The sequence below is a fragment of the Carassius gibelio genome, chromosome A17 (genome assembly GCF_023724105.1).
Source record: "Carassius gibelio isolate Cgi1373 ecotype wild population from Czech Republic chromosome A17, carGib1.2-hapl.c, whole genome shotgun sequence".
Classification (NCBI taxonomy): Eukaryota; Metazoa; Chordata; class Actinopteri; order Cypriniformes; family Cyprinidae; genus Carassius; species Carassius gibelio.
This window is the reverse complement of record NC_068387.1, coordinates 1,846,266-1,871,352: the sequence shown is the minus strand read 5'-3', so window position 1 is coordinate 1,871,352 and position 25,087 is coordinate 1,846,266. Positions and strand designations below refer to the sequence as shown.

Here is a 25,087-nt window from a genome sequence, read left to right as displayed (position 1 = left end):
AAAAACATATTCAGATTCAGGTTAACAACCTTTGGATTTCATTCTTTCAATTTTGTACCGATGATTGACAGTGAATCACTTAAGTCTCATTTAATAATTAGCATGATACCAGGCATATAATAGACACAGCTCTTCTGAGTAACTGGAGGCTGCTGTTAGAATATGCCTTAACCTGTAGATACCCAGATTACCAGCAGTGTGCTGTCATCTTTCATCAAGACTCACCTTACATCTCTTCTTAAGGAGAACAGATGATGTATGGGTCTATTTGAGCTTTTGGAGATTACCAGAGTTTAAATTCTAACATCCTTTATCACTAAAAGAAAACTATGGTAGTGTGGGAGGAGCAGACACTGGCCCAGTCTTGAGTCATCCATGTGACTTAATTTGATGTAATTCAGTGTTTTTACTGGAGAACAAAATCACTCTATGTGTGTGCAAATGCGTGAATATATGAGAGGGGGTGCTGTTCCGAAAGATCGGGTTCACACTGACAAGCCCAGGCTGGCTTTTGGCTCTTTCTGTCTTCACTCAGAAGAAACATGTTTTGCTACCTGCTGTCAACACCCCCCACCCGTCCCCTCTGAAGTATAGTTCAATGTAGTCTGCATTGAAAATAGTGGAAATACCCTTGTGAAGATGAATTTGTATCATTTATTTGTTCAACAAGATCTTTAAATTAGAAATTTAATAGTGAAAATCAAAAGTGAATGTTGAAATGCAGCAGTTTCATGATACTGCAATTGGATCCAGTCGTTTCTGACCCCATGCTAAAATTAACATATTATTAGAAATATTGAGATTTTTATCACAACTATCATCAATGTAGTCAGAGCCTAAAAACAATCGGGTGCCATTTGCCAAGCCTTGGACATTTACTGTAATACCAAGGCGATTTGAACTCAGCACAGTAGTTGGTTATAGGATAGGAAGTGAAGGACAACTGATGACTGGTTTAGAGTTTTCCCAGATGAAGACACAGATGTAGACACAAGGTTCTCAAGCTCATTCATCTTGAAAGGAAAAACTGTCAAAACCATACACTGCCCATATGCCTGACATAAAAAGGTACATTTGTGGCCTTGATTTTGGTTTGGTGGATAAAGATATCACATAGCATGTCTATACAATAGATCTTGAGCTTTTTTCACTGTTACATAATGGACACAAAACAAAACATCTTCTGGATAAAGCTTTACTGGTCAGAAATAACAGTCCCCTCAAAAGAGGATGGTATTCTAGGAATCACTATTGGAATTAGTTTTTTTTTTTTTCTTTTTTTTTCAGCTGATGAACAATAAAACCACTGACAATCAGAATCCACCGGAGCTTCATCATTTAAAACAGGTGTTTGTGTATTAATGTTGTCCCAACTTTCAGTAGGTTTAAGTAACACCTTTACAATGTATTATTCATTTAAAATGCTTGTACCCTGAGCAGTGAACCTTCTACATCGTTGTTATGTGGTTGAACAGCTGTTTTTTTTTTTTTTTTTTTTTAACTGATTCAGTTCCTCTTTACTCTGCAAACAACAGTTTTCACGTTGTATCCTTGCATGGAGGTGTTGTGTCATTAACAATGGTTTTGCATCATTGAAGAAAGGTGTTTCAAACAAGGGATGTCCATCAAAGATACTCTGGCTTCAGGTGGCTTTGGAGGTATGCAGGGAAGGAGACCAGAGACCACTGTAAGATTGGCTGAGGTGTGATCCAAGTTAGTCATTACACATTTTACACTGGTAAAATACTATATGCTGCATTCACGCCATGTCCTAACTACAGTAATTCTGAGATGAGAATACGAGATGTTCAGCATGGAGCTGTTCACACCTTTGGACTCATCAATGCCTGCTTTCAGAGGATGCATTCCAAGGTACTAGGAAGACACTAAGGTATGTCCAAATTCAGTTTCAGCTTCATTTACTGTCTTCATTTCTAGTGAAAAAAATACTATTGCAGTAATTAAATTTTTGCTTAGTTATCAACAAATCTCTCAATATTTTGATGTAGATCATTAAATCATTACGTTGCCTCAGAAGTCTGTTGGAAATCAGTTTTGTGATGTACCTTTGTAGGTGTAAATGTTGTCTGCAAAGTCATTGTCTGATTGTCTGTCAGGGCAGCTAGTCAACAAGTCATCATAAAGCTGCCTTTGATATCCTACAATTCCATGCATTCCATTCCATGATAATTGAGTTAAAAAAATAAAGATAGCATTTGAAAGTTGCATTTGGTTTACAGTTTGTGTGTAAATGTTTCTGACCAGCTTTTTTCCACTTTTGATGTTACTTCTAGTGAGAAATCAGTCTTACAATATGCTAATTAAATATTCGCTTAGCTATCACCAAATCTCACTCTATTTTGCTGTAGTTCATTTCTCTTTCAAAAATTAACCATGGTTTTATTATAGATATCATAGGTTTCATAGACAATTGGACAAGTTTTTGGGGCAGAGCGGACCTGTTGAAAAGAGATGGTCTTCATCCCTCCTGGGGTGGTGCCTCTCTTCTCTCTAGAAATATGGCACATAGTCTTAAAGTATGTACTTGACAAACTGGGGCCCAGGTCAGGAAGCAGAGAGACTGGCTAACGTCACAGAAGTCAGTTCATTCTCAGCACATAGAGACTCTTTCACCTAGATATCACACTATAGAGACTGTGTCTGTGCACCAAAACTAGAAAATACAAAAAAAATGGCCAAACCAATTTAAGAGTAACAATTGAATTGATGTTCAACAAATAAATATTTTTTTTTTATGGATAAACAAATGATAAAGCTTGGCTTATTGAATATGAGGTCCCTTTCTATGAAAGCACTTCTTGTAAATGATATGATCACTGATCATAACCTAGATGTGCTCTGTTTCACAGAAACCTGGCTAAAACCTGATGATTACATTATTTTAAATGAATCTACCCAACAAGATTACTGTTATAAACATGAGCCATGTCCAAAAGGTAAAGGGGGATGTGTTGCTTTAATTTATTACAAAGTTTTCAGTATTTCTAAGAGGGCAGGCTTCAATTATAACTCATTTGAAGTAATGGTGCTTCATATAACATTATCCAGAGAAACAAGTGTTAATGATAAATCCCCTGTGATGTTTTTTTTTTTTTTTTTTTTTTTTTTCTGGCTACTGTATACAGGCCACCAGGGCACCATACAGAATTTATTAAAGAATTTGCTGAATTTATATTCGAGTTAGTTCTGGCTGCAGATAAAATTTTAATTCTTGGTGATTTTAATATCCATGTTGATAATGAAAAAGATGCATTGGGATCAGCATTTATAGACATTTTGAACTCTATTGGGGTTAGACAACACATGTCAGGTCCTACTCATTGTCGAAATCATACTTAATAATTAATACTGTCACATGGAATTGATGTTGATGGTGTTGAAATTATGCAGCCAAGTGGTGATATCTCAGATCATTATTTAGTCTTGTGCAAACTTCATATACCTAAAACTGTAAATTCTACTTCTTGTTAGAAGTATGGTAGAACCGAGGACTTCCGCTTCCGCCCGCATGTAGTGAGTAGCAGAGAAAGGGAGCTCCTCGAATAAATAAGTGATAATTGCTCAATAGACTAGCCAGTCATGTAAAACTTTATCATTTTTGTTAAGGAGTCTTTGCTGCGTATATTTTAACATGAAAAATGTATGGATTTGGAGAATCGAAGTCGGAGACAGAATTTGAGTTTCGTTGGGGTTCCAGAAGGAGTGGAGGTGGGAAACCCGATTCGTTTCATTAAAGACTTGCTGTTGGAGTTATTCGGAGCCGATGACTTAGGGGATTCCAGTATGATTGTAGACCATGCGCACAGGACTCTCGCACCAAAACCGAAGCCGGGAGAGAGGCCCCGAGCAATAATTGCTCGTTTTCACTATTATTCTGACAAGGAAAAAATTCTGAAACTGTTGAGAAATAAAGGCCGTCTTTACTACAAGGGATCACCGGTACACATCTTCCCCGATGTAAGTCCAGAGGTTGGCAAACTGCACGCAGAGTTCAATCCAGTGAAGGCCAAGCTGCGAGCTGCCGGGATAAACTACAGTTTGTTCTATCCAGGCAAACTAGCAATCACCGTGGACGGAATCAGGTACACGTTCGAACACCCTAGAGAAGCCGAGAAATTCATCGAGAAGAAAATTCAAGCCTGATAGCCGAACTGTAAGTTACTATTTGATAGGCTGAGGTGCCGCATCTGTTATCATTTACAGCACGTAAGCAAAGACTCTTATCATTTAAACACATCTCTGAACTCTTATAGTGGCTAAGTATATATCGGCCAGGTTCACCAGGAAAAGAACTGTAACTTAACCACTGATAGATGTTAAAGTGAAAAAAAAAACACAAGAGTGTAAATAGGTCTATAGAGCTTTTTTTTTTCTTTATTGTTTCTAGAAAGGAGCTAAGTGGTAAGTCAGATTGGTTGCTAACCTTTTTGTTGGAATGATGGGTAAAAAGGAATTTCTAAACTTGCTGCATTTTTTTTGTATAACTCTTGTCGTGGCAAAATTTCAATCAACTCTCGTCAGCATAAGAGACAGACTCAAAATCAGGTATAATTAAAAAGAAAGCTTTTATTCTTTGCAAAGAAGGTCAGACAATCATACAGCAACACCGAGTTCCTGCAGAGTGAAACCGACCCAGAAAGAGGGCAGTCCTCCACCTTATATACCTCTGCTGCGTCCAAGGTTATACAGTCTGAACAGCTGTAACTTTCCACACATAACAAGGAACACTCTCTATGGGCGGTTTCTCACACATTTAGGACTTAGGTGACCCCCTCAGGTCATCCTCAGGCATTGTCCCCCCACTATATGGCCCAATGACCCTCTCAGGTCATTCTCAGACATCTGTTTTCCCCCCTGGTGTCGTCCATCTGAACCCACACAGCAATTCAAAGAAAACACATGCATATATATGCATACAGAAGTAATGTTAAATGAATTTTTCCACCACTGTTTTCCCCTTTTTATCATTCATTGATCACTAAAGCATAAAAAATCATTTCTACTGGTTATATTTTCACTACACACTTAGCATTATGTTTGCTCTGGGCGCCGGGCTAAACGAGTAGTCACTGCTACTGCATTCCTGAAATAAATCAGACCCTCAGTCACGTCACAGATACAAACACAATCCAAAATAAAAAAAAATTCACACTCAGAAATACAAACATGATTCAAAATAAAGCAAACTTAAGGCATTTCATCACATTCATACTCTTCATCTCTGATTTTAGCATAAATGATCACTCTCTTAAGTTTGTAAAAGTTAGAAAATATGCTAAGGCTTTTTATATGGGGACAGACCCTATTCCAAGCAAGCAAACAGTATAGATTCAGATAGGCCTGAACATTACTTACTTCAAAGAAAAAAATATCATAAATCTCATTTACATTTAACATATTTCACTGTAGCTTCCGCTGCTGTTTGTCCCTTCATCAATTGCTTTCTCCCTGTTCAAATCCATGATAATGTCTTCATTGTACACAGTCAATTGAACCAATTGATGTGAAACGCTAAACTTCACCAGTCTCTGTACTGAGCTGGATATCAAAAAAAGGCCCTACACAATCAATTACCAGCCTCTCAAAAGGTTCTCCAATGACAGGAATTGGCTGAAGAGGAGCTTTAGGAATGATTTGATTGGGTTTACCAGCACGCTGACAGATGTCACATGTGCGGCAGTAACGAGAGACAGCAGACTTGATTCCAGGCCAGTAGAAATGTTTAACTATCCTCTGAAATGTTTTTGTGACACCAAGGTGTCCAGCAAGAACATTTGCGTGTGCGAGTTGCAAAACATGAGAACGGTAGCTGGAAGGCAAAACAAGTCACCAGTCACCTCCGTCTGAAAACTTGGGCTGCCACTTGCGCATCAGAATTCCATCATCCCAAAAGTACGCTACCTTTGCCAACAAAAGACTGCGACTGTCCACTGCAGCAGTAATGCAGTTTACAAGTGTAGGGTCTAATTTCTGTGCAGCAGCCAAATGTTCCCTACCCACTATGGAATGAAGTTCGACTGGAAGCTGGGCGTCATGCTCAGCGACCATCTCATCCTCAACAGATAACTTGCACTCTACCAGTTTAGGTTGCTCCCTCAGGAAAGAATCAGAGAGATCAACGACATCTTGAAAGCTTCTTGACTGAGAACGTGTAACAGCACATGCTGGAAAAGCTAGAGGATGGGTTGCAGAGAGATCATGGGAATCACAGATTATTGGCTTGCTTACCACTATTGGACTGGGAAAAACGTTACCACCAGCAAGGTCATTACCCAGTATGAGACCAACATTATCTACAGGCAACCGTTTACACACACCCAATTGAACAAAGCCTGTAACAAGGTCAGACTTCAAGTTAACATTGTGTAGTGGAATGCTAATACAGCCCATCTCAATACCACGCACAAGGACATTTGCACCAGTATATGACACATCAGAGAATGGCAAAACATCCTCAAGCACAAAGGATTGGGCCGAACCAGTATCTCTAAGAACCTGCATACACTTCTCTGCAGAGTCACCAGCTAGCGATACATAAGCATTCAAAAGAAAGGGACCATAGGATGATGTTTCAGCAGCAAACAAATCAGGAACAGACTGTACAAATGCCACACCTTTAGGCTTTATATTTGTGGCTTTCTGCTTCCATGCCTTACAATCCCCAATCATATGACTAGGATCAAGACAATAAAAGCAAACCCTCCTATCTGTGCTCTTTGAGAACGACTTCCCTCCACCACTAGTCTTGCTGCCATTCACTCTGAGTGCATTTTGAACTCTAGACTCTGTGGTCAGGGATGTTTTAGACTGACGTGTTGAGGAAAAGAGAGTTCTGTGTGTAAGTGTGAATTCATCGGCAAGCACGGCTGCATCAGAAAGTTTTGCCACTTTTTGTTCGTTTAAATGAACCACAATGCCTTCTGGCACAGAAGTTTTAAAATCCTCAAGTAAGATCAATTCTTGCAATTCCTCAAACGTGGTAACTTTACTAGCAAGACACCACTTTTCAAAAAACACCTTTTTCTCCCTTGCAAATTCAACATAAGTGTGTTTGGCTTGCTTTGAACACGCCCTGAACTTTTGTCGATACGCCTCTGGCACCAACTCGTATGCCCTCAACACAGCGGCTTTCACAGTATCATAGTCTAATGACTCCTCAATTGGCAAAGCAGCACATACCTCTTGTGCTTTGCCAACGAGGTTGCTCTGCAACAGTAAAGCCCACATGTCTTTCGGCCAATTCAACTTTGCAGCTACCCGCTCAAAAGCAACAAAATAGGAGTCTACCTCTGATTCACGAAAAGGTGGCACTAATTTGATGTATTTGCCAACATCAAATTCAGGTTTAGACACAATGCCATCACTAGAGGAAGGTGGCCTAGAACGAGGTATAGGAATCGGGCGACTACGCAGGGTTTCCACTTCTAACTCAAGCTTACGTAACTTAATGTCACGATCTGCTTGTATTTCAAGAGCTCTCAGCTGAAGCAGCTGTGTATCATGCTCCTGCTTTCTTAATGCAAGATCAAGCTCTTTTAATTTCAGGGCTAACTGAGGATTTTCAGAAGCTGCGTTCTTACCGCTAGATACAGAGCTTGAGTCATCTTTTGTTTCAATGCCAGCCTCATCCCCCTGCTCTAGTGTTTCTTCTGGGAAAACACCTGCCTCTACTAACTTGCTATACAGCTCCTCTTTTATTGCCTGTTTACGTGCAGCTTTAGATACTGTAACATTATAAAAGTCAGCTATCAAAAGCAGATCTTTTTTTCGACAACAGTTGTATTCCGCCAAAGAAGGAGACAGCGTGAACTTTATCAAATCAAAATCCATGTTTCCAATAAAACATAAGACCTCATCACCCACCAAAGTTTAAAGCAGCCAAACAAACCTACATCCAACCACAAGAAAACTGCAATTCTAATTTGCGTAGTAAAAAAGAAATGGACGAGCCCCCAATTGTTACGTACCTCCCTGGTCTAGGGTCAGGGATGGCAGAAACAAGGAAATTTTTAAACAAGGTAGAAAACAACAAGTTCTCTACAGACCACCTGGAGACCTTCTCTCCTGTCCCAGCATGCCACAGAAAAACCACACAGTCTTGTCACAGTCTAGAATTTTGGTTTATTTGACAAACTCAAAGAAAGATGCTTAGCATGGAGCAAAAATAAACTGGTAGAGTGCAAGTTATTTGTTGAGGATGAGATGGTAGCTGAGCATGACGCCCAGCTTCCAGTCGAACTTCATTCCATAGTGGGTAGGGAACATTTGGCTGCTGCACAGAAATTAGACCCTACACTTGTAAACTGCATTACTGCTGCAGTGGACAGTCGCAGTCTTTTGTTGGCAAAGGTAGCGTACTTTTGGGATGATGGAATTCTGATGCGCAAGTGGCAGCCCAAGTTTTCAGACGGAGGTGACTGGCAAACAGTATATCAGATTGTTTTGCCTTCCAGCTACCGTTCTCATGTTTTGCAACTCGCACACGCAAATGTTCTTGCTGGACACCTTGGTGTCACAAAAACATTTCAGAGGATAGTTAAACATTTCTACTGGCCTGGAATCAAGTCTGCTGTCTCTCGTTACTGCCGCACATGTGACATCTGTCAGTGTGCTGGTAAACCCAATCAAATCATTCCTAAAGCTCCTCTTCAGCCAATTCCTGTCATTGGAGAACCTTTTGAGAGGCTGGTAATTGATTGTGTAGGGCCTCTTCCAAAGTCAATACATGGTCACCAGTATATTTTGACGATAATGTGTACTGCTACCCGTTACCCTGAAGCCATACCATTGCGTACACTGAAAGCACACGTAGTTCTGAAAGAGGTTGTAAGGTTTTGCACAACATTTGGCTTGCCCAGAGTTATTCAAACTGACCAGGGGTCAAACTTCACCTCAAAAGTCTTTGGACAAATGTTGAAAGAGTTGGGAATAAAACATCACATGTCTAGTGCGTATCACCCGGAGTCACAGGGAGCAGTGGAACGTTTTCATCAAACCCTAAAAACTTTGCTCCGCACATCTTGTATTGAGACTGGAAAGGACTGGGTGGATGCCTTGCTATTGCTCATGTTTGCAGTGAGAGAGTCTGTTCAGGAGTCACTAGGATTTAGCCCTGCTGAGCTTGTGTTTGCTCATACTGTCCGTGGCCCCTTGAGGTTGTTAAAGGAGCAGTTGATGGGTAAGGATAGTGCACCCATTTCTGTTCTAGACTATGTAAGTTCTTTCCGTGAATGTCGGCATAAAGCCTGCGAACTGGCAAGAGCTCATCTTTATATGACACAGTCAAAAATGAAGGTCCACTTTGACAAAAGAACAGTACGTCGCAGTTTTCAACCGGGTGACTCTGTTCTTGTGTTACTTCCTGTTCCTGGCTCAGCTCTACAGGCTAAGTTTTCAGGGCCGTATGTCATTGAACAGAAACTGAGTGAAACCGATTACGTTGTGGGTACCCCTGATCGCAGACGCAAGAATAGAGTATGTCATGTTAACATGTTGAAGTCCTATGTTGCACGTGACTCAACTAAACCAACAATACTCTCTGTGCCACTGAGTAAACCTTGTGTTACTGTAGTTCCTAACTATGTTCCTGTTGATGAAGATTTGTTGCTGGCTGAACCTCAGACTCCTACTGTGCGTCTGAATAATTCTGCCATTTTGGGTAAAATCGATTCCCATTTGTCATATTTGCCAAAAAGTCAGTGTGAAAATGTTGTAAAGTTGTTACAAAAATATCCCACACTCTTCTCTGATATTCCAGGAAGAACCACAGTTTTATCTCATGATATTGATGTAGGGAATTCAGTCCCTATCAAACAGCACCCATACAGAGTAAATCGTGCAAAACGAGAGGTCATGAAGACTGAGACGGACTACCTGCTTAAAAATGGGCTGGCTGTACCTAACCAAAGTCCCTGGAGCTCTCCATGCTTGCTGGTCCCAAAGCCCGATTCTACCTTTCGCTTTTGTACTGACTATCGAAAGGTAAATAGCATCACAAAGCCTGATTCTTTCCCCTTGCCCCGTATGGAAGATTGCGTGGATAAAGTTGGTTCTTCAAAGTTTGTCACAAAGCTAGACCTATTAAAGGGCTATTGGCAGGTCCCTTTAACTGAACGTGCATGTGAAATCTCTGCTTTTGTCACCCCTGATAACTTCCTCCAGTACAGCTGTATGGCTTTTGGGATGCGAAATGCCCCAGCCACATTCCAGAGGCTCATGCAGAAAGTCTTGTCAGGGTTGTGCGACTGTGAGGCCTACCTGGATGACATTGTGGTCTGTTCAGGTGATTGGGAAGGCCACATCCGTAGCTTGGAGAGAGTGTTTAGCAGGTTGAGTAATGCCAAGTTAACTCTGAATCTAGCAAAATGTGAGTTTGCTAAGGCTGTGGTAACTTACCTTGGAAAAAAGGTGGGTCAAGGTTGTGTAAGACCCGTAACGGCAAAGGTTGCTGCCATTGTTGAATTTCCTGCTCCCATTACCAAGCGTCAATTACGACGGTTTCTTGGAATGACCGGATACTACCGTGGATTTTGCAAAAACTTGCAACAGTGGTGTCTCCCTTGACTGACCTACTTAGCTCTGCGAAGAAGTTTGTTTGGAGTCCTCCGTGTGCAATTGCTTTTCTTTCTGCCAAAGATCTTCTTTGTAATGCTCCAGTTCTCTCTGCCCCTAATTTTTCTCTTCCATTTAAGCTTCAAGTGGATGCAAGTGCTGTTGGAGCGGGTGCTGTCCTGCTACAGGAGGATGGTGTGGGAGTAGAACATCCAGTTTGCTACTTCTCTAAGAAGTTCTCTAAGTGTCAACGAAACTACAGTACCATCGAGAAGGAAGCTCTCGCCCTGGTGATGGCACTTAAACATTTTGAAGTTTACGTTGGTGGTAGTAGTATGCCTCTTGTTGTCTATACTGACCACAACCCTCTAGTTTTTCTCTCCCGCATGTGCAATCTAAATCAGCGTTTGATGCGCTGGTCACTTTGTCTCCAGGAATATAACTTGGACATCAAGCACAAGAAAGGTTCGGAGAATGTGGTGGCGGATGCACTCTCTAGGACCTGTGATGCTGATGGTGATTGAGATACCCATATGCCACTATACACTAACAATAATCTGTGTTTACAATCCTTAGGGTTGTAAATTTGCTGGTGGGGGTGTTACGTCCTTGGGCGTAATTTAAGGTGTTATTTGTGCAGTGTTTTGTCTCCCTATTCTCTCTACGCCATTTCAAAAGCTTAATGAAGATCAGCTGGTTCTGGTTGTCATCAATCACCGGGTCCCTCTGATTGGCTACTGGAGGGGAAGCTTGTGGATAAAAGCTGAAGATATCCAAAAAAATACATTGTAGACATAATAGCAGCAAAAATCATTTAGCAGCATTATGTGTACGCTCAGGCTCTTTTACGGCCATTCTCATCTGGGTGATGATATTGGTAACGTTGTCACTGTAATCTGGAATATGAAAACAACATGATGTGCCCAACTATGATGCTTATATTTATCTTTTCACTTTCGCACAGACTACTTCGATGCTGTTTTTCAGTCTTAACCTTGCTCTTCCCGCTGATAAGGACGCTTGATGTTTAGGCTGGATTCTTGGCCTTGTTGACGTGTGTCTCCACTCCTTTCTGTGAGACCTTTCTGCAGTGGCTGGCCTGGATCCACGTTGCTCTCTCTGCTCCCTTCACAGCCCAGACAGCAACATAGTGTTGGCCCAAATCTGGCCCACATCTGGCCCGCATGAAATCCATGTGGGCCAGATGTGGGCCAGACCTGGGCCGAAACTGCTTACTGTCTGGGAGCCGTGTGAGTGATCAGAAGCACCCGGAACAGTCACGGCCACCTTTTCGCCTTCCAGCTCTTTCTCCTCAGATCGCGTACCACCACGAAATCTCCTGGTTTCAGGTCGTGCAATGGAATTTCAGCAACCTTCTCCTGAGCAGCTTTCACCTGCACACAGACATTAGACAACAGAGAAGACATTCCCTTGCAATAACTCAACATGTCATGCTCACACACCTGTAGATGGTAGCTGTTGTTTAACCCCCTTCAATACTCACAAATGGTGGTTTGCCAAAGGTAATTTCAAAAGGGCTCAGGTTTGGTCTGAATCGATTTCTCATTCTCATGTACATCAGAATGATTGGGAGCACCTTAACCCATGTGAGTCCAGTTTTCTCACAACACTTAGCCAATTAGATTTTTAAAATGTGTTTCATTGCCCGAACTGCTTTTTCGTGGAATTTCCCCATCTCGGGACTATTTCAGTCAGCAGAGCCCTTAATACTGCTGCTGCATCCTGTTTGGACATTGGGCAGACCACTACCCATTTGGACCACCTGTCCACATATACCAAACCATTTTCCTTCCCTTCACATGGGAACAGTTCAATGAAATCCATCTGTGCTGTCTGGGATACCTGAGACATTTCTATGCCTCTTGCCACATTACGTGTATTACAAATGACAAATCTTTTTCAAAAAAATTCTGCATAAATTTTTAACCCTTTTGTAAACCACAATTCTTTCATTTGCATAATCATTCCCCCTTTCGATGCGTGGTCTTTCCCATTCATCGACTTAGCATAGCGAGGAAAGAAGTGTTTAGGTAAACAAGGCTTGCCATCTCTGCTCATCCATACTCCATTCACCACTTCACAGCCACACTGCTTCCATTTCTCTCTCTCCTGCCCTGTCGCAAATGTCTGCATGCCCTGTAAAGATGAAGAAATGTCAGGGTTATTGTCAGATAACAAAGTACACTCTGATGATTTTGTCTGCTGAGATGCCGCAGCCTTCGCCGCTGCGTCTGCTCTTACGTTTCCTGTAGATACAGAATCTTTGTTATTAGTATGCACTGAGCATTTACAAATTGCTATCTTTTCTGGCAGCAAAATAGCATCTAGCAAATCTGCCACAAGGGGTGCATTTAATATTGGTTGCCCATCTGACTTTAAAAACTTTCTGTGTTTCCACAGCGCCCCAAAATCATGAGTAACCCTGAATGCATAGCGTGAATCTGTATAAATTGTTATGCATTTGTCTGTCATTAGTTTGCATGCTTCTGTTAATGTCACAAGCTCAGCTGCTTGTGCTGAATTATTTTGATGGCAATGAGCCAGAGGCCACAATGTCAAATTCAGTTATCGCATAACCAATTTTATTCAGGCCTGTTTGTAGACCTTTAAAAGCTGAGCCATCCACAAAGAGGACATTTTCACAATTTTCAAGTGGCACGTCAGACAGGTCTTGACGTGGCGTACACACTTGTTCAAGTGCTGTTAAACAACGATGCTCCTCCCCATCTTCTTCTATTGGAAGGAGAGAAGCAGCATTCAAGGTTGTGCATCGCTTAACAGTGATATTAGGCACATCAAGCAGAATAGTATGATATCTTAACCATCATGCTGTTAATAAGTGTGATGTTCTCTATTCCTGCAAAATCATGGACACTGCATGAGACACCATCAATGTCAGATCAGAGTAACCTACGAATTCTCTAGAAGCCATCACGGCCTTCTCAGCAGCTGCCAACACCCTCAGACAGTGTGGCAGGCCTGCTGCAACTGGGTCCAGTTTGCTGGAAAAATATGCCACGGGTCTCAATTTGTCTCCATGATGCTGCAACAATACAGAAGTCATAAATACATTTTTCTTATCAACCATATGAACAAAGGGTTTATTTGGGGCCTGCAAGCCCAGAGTTGGCGTAAGAGACAGCTGAACTTTCATGTTCAGAAATGCCTCTTCCGCTTTCTCTGTCCACTCAATCCTGTCATAAATTGAACCCCTTCCCTCTCAGGGCTCTCAGGGACAGCTCAAAAATTGTATAATTTGGAATAAATATTCTACAATTGGAACACATCCCCCAAAAATTAAGCATTTGTTTCTTTATTACTGGTTTTGGGACTTTTCTTGTAGCTTTAACCCTTTTTTTCAGACAGTGATTTGCTATTCGGTGTTATTACATGCCCCAGGAATGTAATCTGTTGTTTTACAAACTGCAGTTTTGTCAGGCTGACTTTATGGCCATCCTGAGCCAGATGCTTCAAGATGGTCACAGTGTCAGTTTACACATTTAAGCTCATCACGAGCACACAAGCAAATATCATCCAGATACTGTAACAGAGCTGTACCTGCTGTCAGGGTCAAAGCTTCCAAACTCCTTCTTAGGGCTTCGTTTTAACCTTTGCCCTCAAATTCAAATGCAAATCAGAATTGGCTGTCTTTATCAACTGGGGTCCCACTTTATATTAGGTGGCCTTAACTACTATGTACTTACATAAAAAAATAAGTACAATGTACTTACTGTGTTCATCAGAACCCACACAGCAATTCAAAGAAAACACATGCATATATATATATATGCATACAGAAGTAATGTTAAATGAATTTTTCCACCACAATTTCCCCCTTTTTATCATTCATTGATCACTAAAGCATAAAAATTCATTTCTACTGGTTATATTTTCACTACACACTAAGCATTATGTTTGCTCTGGGCGCCGGGCTAAACGAGTAGTCACTGCTACTGCATTCCTGAAATAAATCAGACCCTCAGTCACGTCACAGATACAAACACAATCCAAAATCAAAAATTTCACATTTTCTGATCAAAATTTTCACAACACTGCATGTACAGCATGACTGTAGCCCAGTCACAAGCAGATGCTGATGTGAATTGGACGAATTGTTTTATGATAGTAAAATATTTTAGAAAATTTTGTTTACTATCAAGAGGGGGGTGATTCTTTATAATTTCTGATAAATGTGTTAATTGCATTAATATTTGCATTTAAGTTCTGATGTAACAACAATGGGTCACATATAATAATTAATATATAGGGAATTTGAATAATTAATCAGGAATATGATTAATATATATATCTCATATGACAGATACAATAAATTTTATTGATTATGAAAAAATAGCTCAATTGTCTATACCAATAACTAATTACAGGGCACTGTAATTTACTCATTAATATGTCAATATTCCATTCTTCATATCAATTATTGTGGTATCTCTTACTGTAAATTACTGCAAATCAAACAGTGGTTTGTCCAGCAAACGGCCGTAAGATTGACCTTTCAATAAAGTTATCACTTCTTATAATTCAAGGAAAAATATTCTCTGGCCATGAAAACATTATTCTATCATTATGATAAATTTAGTTTCTAATTTTAAAGCTTGTAGCTAAAGATCAGACATCTCAGTGATTCATAATGTGAGTGGGGTGGAGGCCAAGGCAATCATGAATATATGGGTTTTTAATAATTGACTAATAATACATCAGACTACAAATCACACAGAGTACCCAGCCGGCACATGACCGACCTTCTACATTGAAATATGGTTGAAATAAGGTCAGTTGTGGTTTCAACGTTGAAACAACGTTGATTCAACGTTTAAAGCTGAATGGTTGAAAAACATCCAGCACATGACCAACTTTCAATGTTGAAATATGGTTGAAATAAGGTCAGTTGTGGTTTCAACGTTGAAACAACGTTGATTCAACGTTTAAAGATGAACTGTTGAAAAACTTCCAGCACATGACCAACTTTCAACATTGAAATATGGTTGAAATAAGGTCAGTTGTTTTAATGAAACAACGTTAAAAATGTTTAATGCTAAATGGTAGAAAAAGGTTAACAAGCTTTTAAATTATTTATATTAAATTATTTAAATTAATTATTATTTTAATAGCATTTAAAAATATTTTAGTCATGTTACCTATTCTAAAATCTAAAGGTATATGTTAAATATTATCATCATTAACAACAATAAAACTATACATTTCGCTGCTTTATCACACTGAAACAACTCCCATTGGTAGTTTTATTTTATTACTTCTATCATGATTGGTTAATCTGGCTGTCATTCAGGAAACTGGACAATGAATCGGTTCGCGCTTTTCTACATTTAAAAATATGACCGTTATTGTCGTCTTTCTGTGAGTGAGGCGGCTAACTGTGAGCTGCTGCTCGTTATAACTGACTGCTCGGTCGGTCCCGAATTATTTCATATTTGCCTGTACATTTTTTATTTATTTTGAGCGAATTTGAGTCGTGACATGTCAATGGAGAACAAAAACTGTGAACACAAGAAGGGTCAGGTGTTCTGCGAGGTCCTGAAAACATCCTGGCAAAATGAGGTAAGAAAATCGCTAACTTTATCTTTATTATCTTTTGAAAATAGTAAAGTATTACCAGAGTTTACAAATGTGTAGTTTAAAGGACATGTAACCTGCAGATAAATAAATACCCGTGTGTCTATTTTTGCATTGCTTTATCACAGCTGATCAAGTTAGATACTCACCTAATGTGTTGCTGGTAAGTTATGTGTTAATGTCTGTCTTTTAGAGATTTTCCCATATTTTCCTGATATGAATCCCATGCATTAGGTGTGTTATATATGTTTGTATTCTTGTAATAGTTTCAAAGTGTTTTCTGCAACATATAAGTGCAAATGTAGGTATTTAAATAATATAATTTTAATGAATTAATGAAAATGAAAAAAAAAGGATTGTTTAAAGCCATGGTTCTCAAAGTGTCAGGCCCCCTCAAGTTGTTATGCAGGTGAATCACTAAATTAAACTAATTAATGTTAATACATTTTAACTTAATCTTTGAGTAAGTTTTTTTTTTTTGCACATTTAAGTATGTTACAGTTAAAGTACAGTACAGTTTTGTAACTTTTGTTACATAATTACATTTAAAATTACATTTTAATTTAAACTTTTTTTTTTCATTTACCTGTGTATGTAAGCACAGTTGTAGTGTTAATGTTCAAACTGTATTTACCATGGTAAAGTGTCTGACAACAATTAATATTCTTATTAGAATAAATCTGCCTCATTTTTTAACTGTAGACCTGTAGCTGAATAGTTTGGCCTACTACGCTGCTGAAATGTAATGTTGATCATTATGGTGCAACTTAATATTTAATAACAAATATTTTCTGAAGTGGTACTTATAAAAAGTTTGAGAATCAATGGTTTAAAGAAATGGTATAATATGAAATCCTGCTTTTTAAGAACTTTTCAGTAAACCATTTCTTCTTTCCCCTTGTAGAGTCATCGAGGATCCAGCTTGTTCTTGAAACATTGGTAAGAAATTGTTCTTCTGCTACATTGCACTGTCACTTCTGCTAGAGATGCTTTGACCTTTTGTGATAGGTTTTGATTGTGCTTAGTTTAATAAAAATGTACTGAATTTGATTTGACTTGTTTTACTACACTGTAATGTTAGTGTTCTGATTAAAACAGTGTAACTGGGGGCTCTGAAAACACTGCTTGTGAATAATTTGTTAATATTGTACATTTTCATCTGAATACATTAAATAAGTGTTTAATGAATAGTGTTGTCCACTTTGTTTCCAACCTCACTGTTACTGAACTGTAAAGTGAAAATATTGTGTGATTTATTTTGCATTCAGTTTTCAGTTAAATATATTTCACAATATCAAAGTTATTGTAAAACATTGTGAACATACCTAAACTCACTGGTTAAATCTTATGTGCCCTCCAGAAGTTTGCACTCTGCAAGTGAACGACGCCTTGTGGTGCCATCCCAAAGAGGTTCAAAATCACTCTCTCGGACCTTTTCCTGGACTGTGCCCAGCTGGTGGAATCACCTCCCAATCTCAATCCGAACTGCTGAGTCTTTACTCATTTTCAAGAAACATCTTAAGACTCATCTTTTTCACCAGAACTTAACCAACTAATGCTAGCACTTTTCCTTCTTTTCTTGTCTTTTATATATATATAAAAAAAAAAAAACCTGGCTATGCGTTCTGTACTAGACTAACTGAGACTTGTCATGGCACTTGTATCCTGTTGTTGTTCGCTTGTACACCTGACTGCTTCTGTTCTTCTTATTTGTAAGTCGCTTTGGATAAAAGCGTCTGTTAAATGATTAAATGTAAATGTTTATACAGGACGGTACAGAAAGTGCACAAGTTGGAGAGAGTGGAGGAGACGGCGTCAGATAGGACCTAGCGCTGGGACACTTTCAAGGATCACCCGAAGCACAACCACACTGTATACACTAAGGCTGCTGGTTCTAACATTTTAGAGTGCCCTGCGGTAGAAATCTCATTCTGCATTCCCCACGGTAAAGAAGACACAGTCCGGGGGGGTTCCCATTAGAAATCAACTGGTTGAAGGTTCCCTTCTCGAACTGTTCAACACATTTTCACTGCACAAATGTACACAACTCTTGTAATGAGACACATTACTAAAACATGTTTTTGACAGAAACTGTAGGTTTCCACCAAAATAAAAGATCCACTGGTTTCAGTCATAAAGGTACAAGGGTTTGTCTTGTAAGTGCTGCAAAAAAATATGCATTTATGTGCCAAATTATTTCACAAAAACCTTTAAATATTATTGTCTTTGGATTGTTCTACTACCTGTTTTTAGCATTACCTCCATGCATACTCTGCATAATAAAGTGTGGGATTATTTTCATCTGTTTTATACAGTATGTTTCCAAAATTAAACTGCTGTTTGACAATTTTGAGCATGTGGTAGTTTCATGCGCGTAATTTGCAGGGGGGTTACGGGGGTCATGACCCCCCCAAAAATCAGATCCAACTAATATAACCCCCTTAATATCATAACCTCATTCAGATTAAAATAATATGAAATATTCAGAATGAATACTCTTGTAATTTTGTTCGTTTTCTTTATTAATTTCATTTGCCAGCAAGAAAGATAGTATCATATTTTAAAATAATCTGTAGTGTAAATTAGCATGTTACCTTTTACACAAGAAAATTATTCATATGCCGCGAGTTTAACCCCCCCAATGGTAGACCCAAAGTTACGCCCTTGGGTAGTTTATTGAAGTTGTTTGTAAAGCCATTGCTGCCAGTCATTAGATTTTTAGCCTTGCATGTACCATGTTGATCTAAATGCCAACTAGGATCTAGGTGTATTTATACACGGTGCAAGGTACGACGGGGAAACAACGTCGAGTTATCAACGCTGATTAACTTTTCAAAATCAACACCTCATTCAGCTTTCATCCCAGGGCTGCAGCACGACCCTAATTCACCCATAATGCAGGTAAGACGGTGAAACAGCGTCGCGATTTCATCGGTGAATCCACGTCGTGATTTCAACGTTGATCCAATTTGCAAAATCGAAAGGTTATTCAACGTTGATTCAACGACGGGATTTCAACGGTGAATCAGCGTCGTGATTTCAACCGTACATCAACGTCACGATTTCAACGGTGAATCAACGTCGTGATTTCAACGTTGATTCAATTTGCAAAATCGAAAGGTTATTCAACGTTGTTTCAACCATGGTACCTGACGTTGTTTCAACGTTGAATCAACGTTGAAATGCCGGCTGGGTAAATATGCGTACGACAATACAGACAGTAAACTTTGTACAAGACATAACGAAATCCAAATGAGGGAGAGAGAGAGAGAGAGAAAGAGAAAGAGGGAGAGGGAGAGATCACAGAATGAGCTCAGGTATGAAAATCATAGTCAGTAACTTTTGGAAGCCAACAATTCAAATCATAGACCAACTTTAAAGCAGCATTTAAATCTCCATAGAGAAAGATACTTGCATGGCCCAGCGTGCGTGAGCGTGGTCTTTTTGTGACGCTTTGTGCGCTGATCGTTTTGAAAACAACGTGCGTGTGCCGGAGACCGTGTGACGCGCGTGTGAGCTGCGCTGGAGCAGCGTGGTCCTTTGTCTTGTGTTCATGTTCCAGAATTCGTCTTCCTTGAGTGGAGAGGCGAATAGTTGAATAGACTTAGCAAAGAAAAGAAAAGAAAACAACGAAAACGAAAGCTTCCGGGGGAGCCATGAGACTGGCTCCTCTCAGTCCCTGTGCTAAGGGGGACGGCGATATGAGCGCGGCCCAAGGCCGTGCATGGGCACGAGCGGGAGCGACGTTGGTCCCACAGGAGAGCAGCATGTCAGAGAACGAAGAGCAGGAAGAGAGAGAGGCGGACCTTGTTCGGTCGGCTCTTATGGCTTGGGATGGTTCACGCTTCTGTTCGCGTGAACAACCAATGAACGTCCGTGATCTGACGCAGGAAAAAGTTCCTTTGTCTCTGTGGAAACACCCACCCTACTAACTTTGGGGCTTATCAGACTTCAGCAGTGATATTCTAGCAAGTTCGTTATTCCAGATTAATACATTTTTCATCATTTTGCTTTAGATAAATGGGTCTGTCAAAGCATGACGATTAAACAGATACCAAAAATAATATATATAAATGATCAAAACATGAAGTTACATTCAAATGCAGAATTACACACATTTAAAGATTTGATTAACACATGATAAAACTGCAGATTCTCCAATTTATATGGGGAATCTTTAATACACCAAAAGCAATACTTCATACATTGAGACCACATTGAATACGTAATAGTTTAGATTACATTGAGAAAAAGGTACCAGTGAATGGACTCTTTCCTCACCTGTTGTCCAGTGGGGTCATAAAATTTTATGAGCTGCAAAGGAGCAGAGTTACAACCAATGACTCTATTTGAGAACATTAAAATGACGAGAGACATTTCCCAAAGTATAAGCTAGCAACTTATACTCTTCACATAACAAGGATTAACCATTTTATGCAATCCATAAACATATTTAAAATACATATTATTAAGGACTTTATTATTAAGAAAAGTTTGTGTGTGTGTGTTCAGGAATGTGTTGGGGGGGGGGGGTTGTTTCTCCTTTGAGGCTCGCACGGGTATCGTAAATAATTTAAGTCCAGCCAGGTTGGCGCCAGGCCAGGCATTTAGTGCAAAAAGGTTTCATTTGTATGCCGGAATTTAACCCATGAATCGATGACCTGCATATCCGTTGAGAATTAATTTAATTGCATTTGGTGACAAATTTTCTGTACCTTTGTTGCTTTAAATGTGAAAAGATTGTTGTGGAGGAAAGGGGGTCAACATCTTCTTTTTGATCTCATTACAGGTGTATGCATCGAGATTTAAAATGTGTACCCTCCTGGAGAAAGATGTTCCGATCATCTGAAAGACAGGAAAACCAGTGGAGCCAGTGGACTTCCAGAAAAATAGGACTTCTTAAAGAAGTGATCATCAGAACTCCAAGCATAAAAGATCTAGGAACCCTGAGACCCACAATGGCATGGATGGTCCTGATGGAACTTCTCCAAACTGAAATGAATGGACAATGGAAAAGAGAAACTGAGAGATCAAACCATTTTAGAGACTGAGGACAGCAGTCTTACCACAGTGATGGAAAATAAGTGGGCAAAGGACATACCTACACTAAGAAATGCACAAAGACACAGACTCACATGACACTTAAAAATACACATAAATATGCATACTCAAATGCAGAAAATATATTACTGTCTATTGAATGCACCCACATGTGGACAAAGGACGTCCACAGTGAGAGAATGGACACAATGCAATTGACAAAACAAACACACCCACACACACACACATTGTTTTTTTGTTTTTTTTTTTTGTGAGAAGTGGGGACATCCCATAGGTGTAATGTTTTTATACTGTACAAACTGTACAGTACACAAACCCTAGTCAAGTTAAGTCACCATTATTTATGTAGCGCTTTAAACAAAATGCATTGCGTCAAAGCAACTGAACAACATTCATTAGGAAAACTGTGTCAACTAAGTCAACGATTTCTATGTAAATGAAGTTATAAAATGAAGCAAGCCAGAGGTTATAGCGACAAGGAAGAAACCAGGCTCAGTTGGGGGGCCAGTTCTACTCTGACTAGACGAAACCAGCAGTTCAATTCCAGGCTGCAGCAAAGTCAGATTGTGCAGAAGAATCATCTGCTTACTGTGGTCTTGTCTCGGTGGTCGTCTGAGACCAGGTCTTTACAGGGGATCTATATCTGGGGCTATGGTTGTCCTGGTCTCCACTGTCTTTCAGGGCTGTAGAGGTCCATTCTAGGTGCTGATCCACCATCTGGTCTGGATACGTACTGGATCCGGGTGACTGCAGTGACCCTCTGATATGGATACAGACTGGATATGGTGGCTACGGTGACTTCGGAATACGAGAGAAACAGATAAATATTAGCGTAGATGCCATTCTTCTAATGGATTCTTCTGGACTAACATTTCTGCATTTGACATTGAGAGCATAGGCCATAATTTGGATATATTTTTGAGATGGAAGAATGCAGTTTTACAATTGCTAGTAATTTGGCTTTATGAGGAAAGATTGCTATCAAATAGCACACCTAGGTTCCTAACTGATGATGAAGAATTGACAGAGCAGCCATCAAGTCTTAGACAGTGATCTAGGTTATTACATGCAGAGTTTTTAGGTCCTATAATTAACACCTCTGTTTTTTTTCAAAATTTAGCAGTTAGAAATTACTCATCATCCAGTTTTTTTAAATCGACTATGCATTCCATTAGTTTTTCAAATTTGTGTTTCTCACCGGGCTGCAGAGAAATATAGAGCTGAGTATCAAGTCAAGTCAAGTCAAGTCACCTTTATATAGCACTTTAAAAAAAAATTAATTGTGTCAAAGCAACTGAAAAACATTAATTAGGAAAACAGTGTGTCAATAATGTAAAATGATAGTTAAAGGCAGTTCATCATTGAATTCAGTGATGTCATCTCTGTTCAGTTAAATAATGTCTGTGCAATCATTTGCAATCAAGTCAACGATATCGCTGTAAATGAAGTGACCCCAACTAAGCAAGCCAGAGGCGACAGCAGCAAGGAACCAAAACTCCATTGGTGACAGAATGGAGAAAAAACCTCAGGAGAAACCAGGCTCAAACTTCTATTTGATATCCTATAGACTGTTGCAGATGAGCAAACATTCTAAAAAAATATGTCTTGCAGGTGTATGCCTAAATGCAGACATAAAAAAAACTCTCTGTGATGTGCGTGTGCTATCAGGGAGCCTGTAAATTCAGTTTCCACTGGTACCTTTTGGCAAGGTAATGAGTCAGCTTAATCTGACAATCTGACGAAACTCTGACTCCAAAATCGAATTCTGGGCGTGACAAAACCTTCTTCAATGTGGAAATTGTGATTTGTTGGGTGAGGGTTTTCATCAAGCCACAGAACAACAAAGTAACAGCAGTACAAAATTTGCACAATTCCATGGGAAAGCCACAAACGTGGCAAAACTGCTAGTTTTTTTACAGTATTTAACTTTTAGCCCTCTTGCAGTTAATACATACAACTGCATGTGTCTTGTTAGGGTTAGGGTTAGGGTTATGTTTTTGGCTGAGCAGGTAAGTGCCATATTTTATGCTGTTGTTTTCAGTAATTGAAAACATTTTTATTTATTATTAATTTCGCTATGAAAATATACAAGTTGTAACCATATGTCATAGCAATTGCTAATATAATAAGGTCAAACAAATAACTGCATGATGTTCTAGCCAAATAGGGAACATTAGTAGGCTACATAAATGCAAAGATCGACATAGGTATGTTTACTACACACACTCGTTTTTGTTCTAACACTATTTTGATAGTCCACTTTAGACATTCTACTAACTTTATGCCTTAAGTAACTCTGCAACTACATGTCAAATATCAGTCAATAGTTTTGATGGTTCCCCAACCGACAACCTGCTTACTTTAAGTAAAAATGCAAAAATATGTCAACTTATTCTACTAATCCTGACCCTAATCTAAGAGTCTAAAACTGTAATGCAAGTTAGCTGCCACTTTGCAAAGTTTCTTATAGTTAGCAGAAAGTCTAAAGTGGACTGTCCAAATAAAGTGTTATCATTTACATCGATCAAAATAAATTAAATCCTGCCCTGCTAGTCTTCCATTTTAAGTGTGTAATGATCGGCCTTATCGGCCGAATTACATAGATTTAAAATGGGGTCAGATTAAACTGTGTGAGGTAAAATAAGTTTTTTAAAAAGATGAGACAGCAACAAAAGTAGAATGAATAAATAATATGTTTACATAATGTAAGAGGAACTTAGAACAACACAATAAAACTAGAATAACTTAGTCTGTTAAAAGCAAATTGACCATTTAAACCAAACCCTAAAACAGTCCTTAAGAAACATAGTGTGTTGAAGTCCCAAGGTAAAATTGTAAAGACATAAACACACCAAATAATTAATTTGATTAAAATGGCTAAGACAACATGTAAAACCATTAAAACTCTAATCTATAGATATAAAACCATCTTAATATATATTAAGCAGTAAAATTGTGTCTTTGTGTGACTGTGTCACATAGTCCACCCCCCACTCCAGTCTATGACTCCCGGGGGAAGGAACTTGCCCTTTATTTAAGGTCTTGTCAGCCATTGTCCCTGTGTTGGCGAATGTATCTTCGTAATAAATAAGTTAAAACTAGGCCCTGCCCACAGTCACTAGTCTGCCAGAGGCATTTAGGCGAACATTAGAGAGAGGTTGAGTCCCATACCACCCTGGGTGTCCTAAGGTAGGTGGCACCGATCCTCCCAGGATGATGTTGCATCCAGCCACGCTAGTCGGCTTACCCCCTGGCATTTCCTCCAAACCGACTTGTGGGTCTCTTTGATGGATGAACGGTGAGATGGTTGGTGATTGTGAGGTGGTTTCTGGTTAGGGGTGATGATGAAACCCTCCTTGGTCTCCACACCACATGACCTGTGGGCTGCGACAAACCTCCAGATGTCTCCGCGGATCCTGGGCCACCAGGTAATGTCGATAATTTGTAGGAGGGCCTTTAGCCATGATCCTGGTCGTGATCCTGGGTCCAGGATAGAAGTGCTGTATGGTTTTCTGTACCAGGGACTTTGGGACGATGAGCTGTATCTTATAGCTGTCACTGTCCTTCTGGATCCGCCGACACAGCAATCCGTGTTGGTCCTGAACGTAGATCCCGTTGGTCAGTGGTGTAGAAAGAGAGATGGTAAGTCCTTGCAGAGTGTCATCATCACCCTGCAGTATTTTCCCACATTCACTTGCCCAGGGAATGTGGGAAAATACTGCAGGGTGATGATGTTGGGAAAATCTGGCCAAGTCTAAGTGATGGTATAGGTTTCTCCATTGGCTGAGCTGTTGACAGTTTGTGAAGTGGCTGAGGCAGTGGGAACGTTGGCCGGAGGAAA

At 39.7% G+C, this 25,087-nt stretch overlaps 1 long non-coding RNA gene across 1 annotated transcript; it reads left to right on the top strand.

Annotated features, from left to right (window-relative positions):
* The first annotated feature begins 15,755 nt into the window (after positions 1–15,755).
* On the top strand, positions 15,756–18,387 carry LOC128031499 (uncharacterized). The gene is made up of 3 exons (XR_008188101.1): positions 15,756–16,170; positions 17,090–17,124; positions 17,546–18,387. It is a non-coding gene; the product is annotated as an uncharacterized LOC128031499 (long non-coding RNA).
* The last annotated feature ends 6,700 nt before the right edge of the window (positions 18,388–25,087 follow it).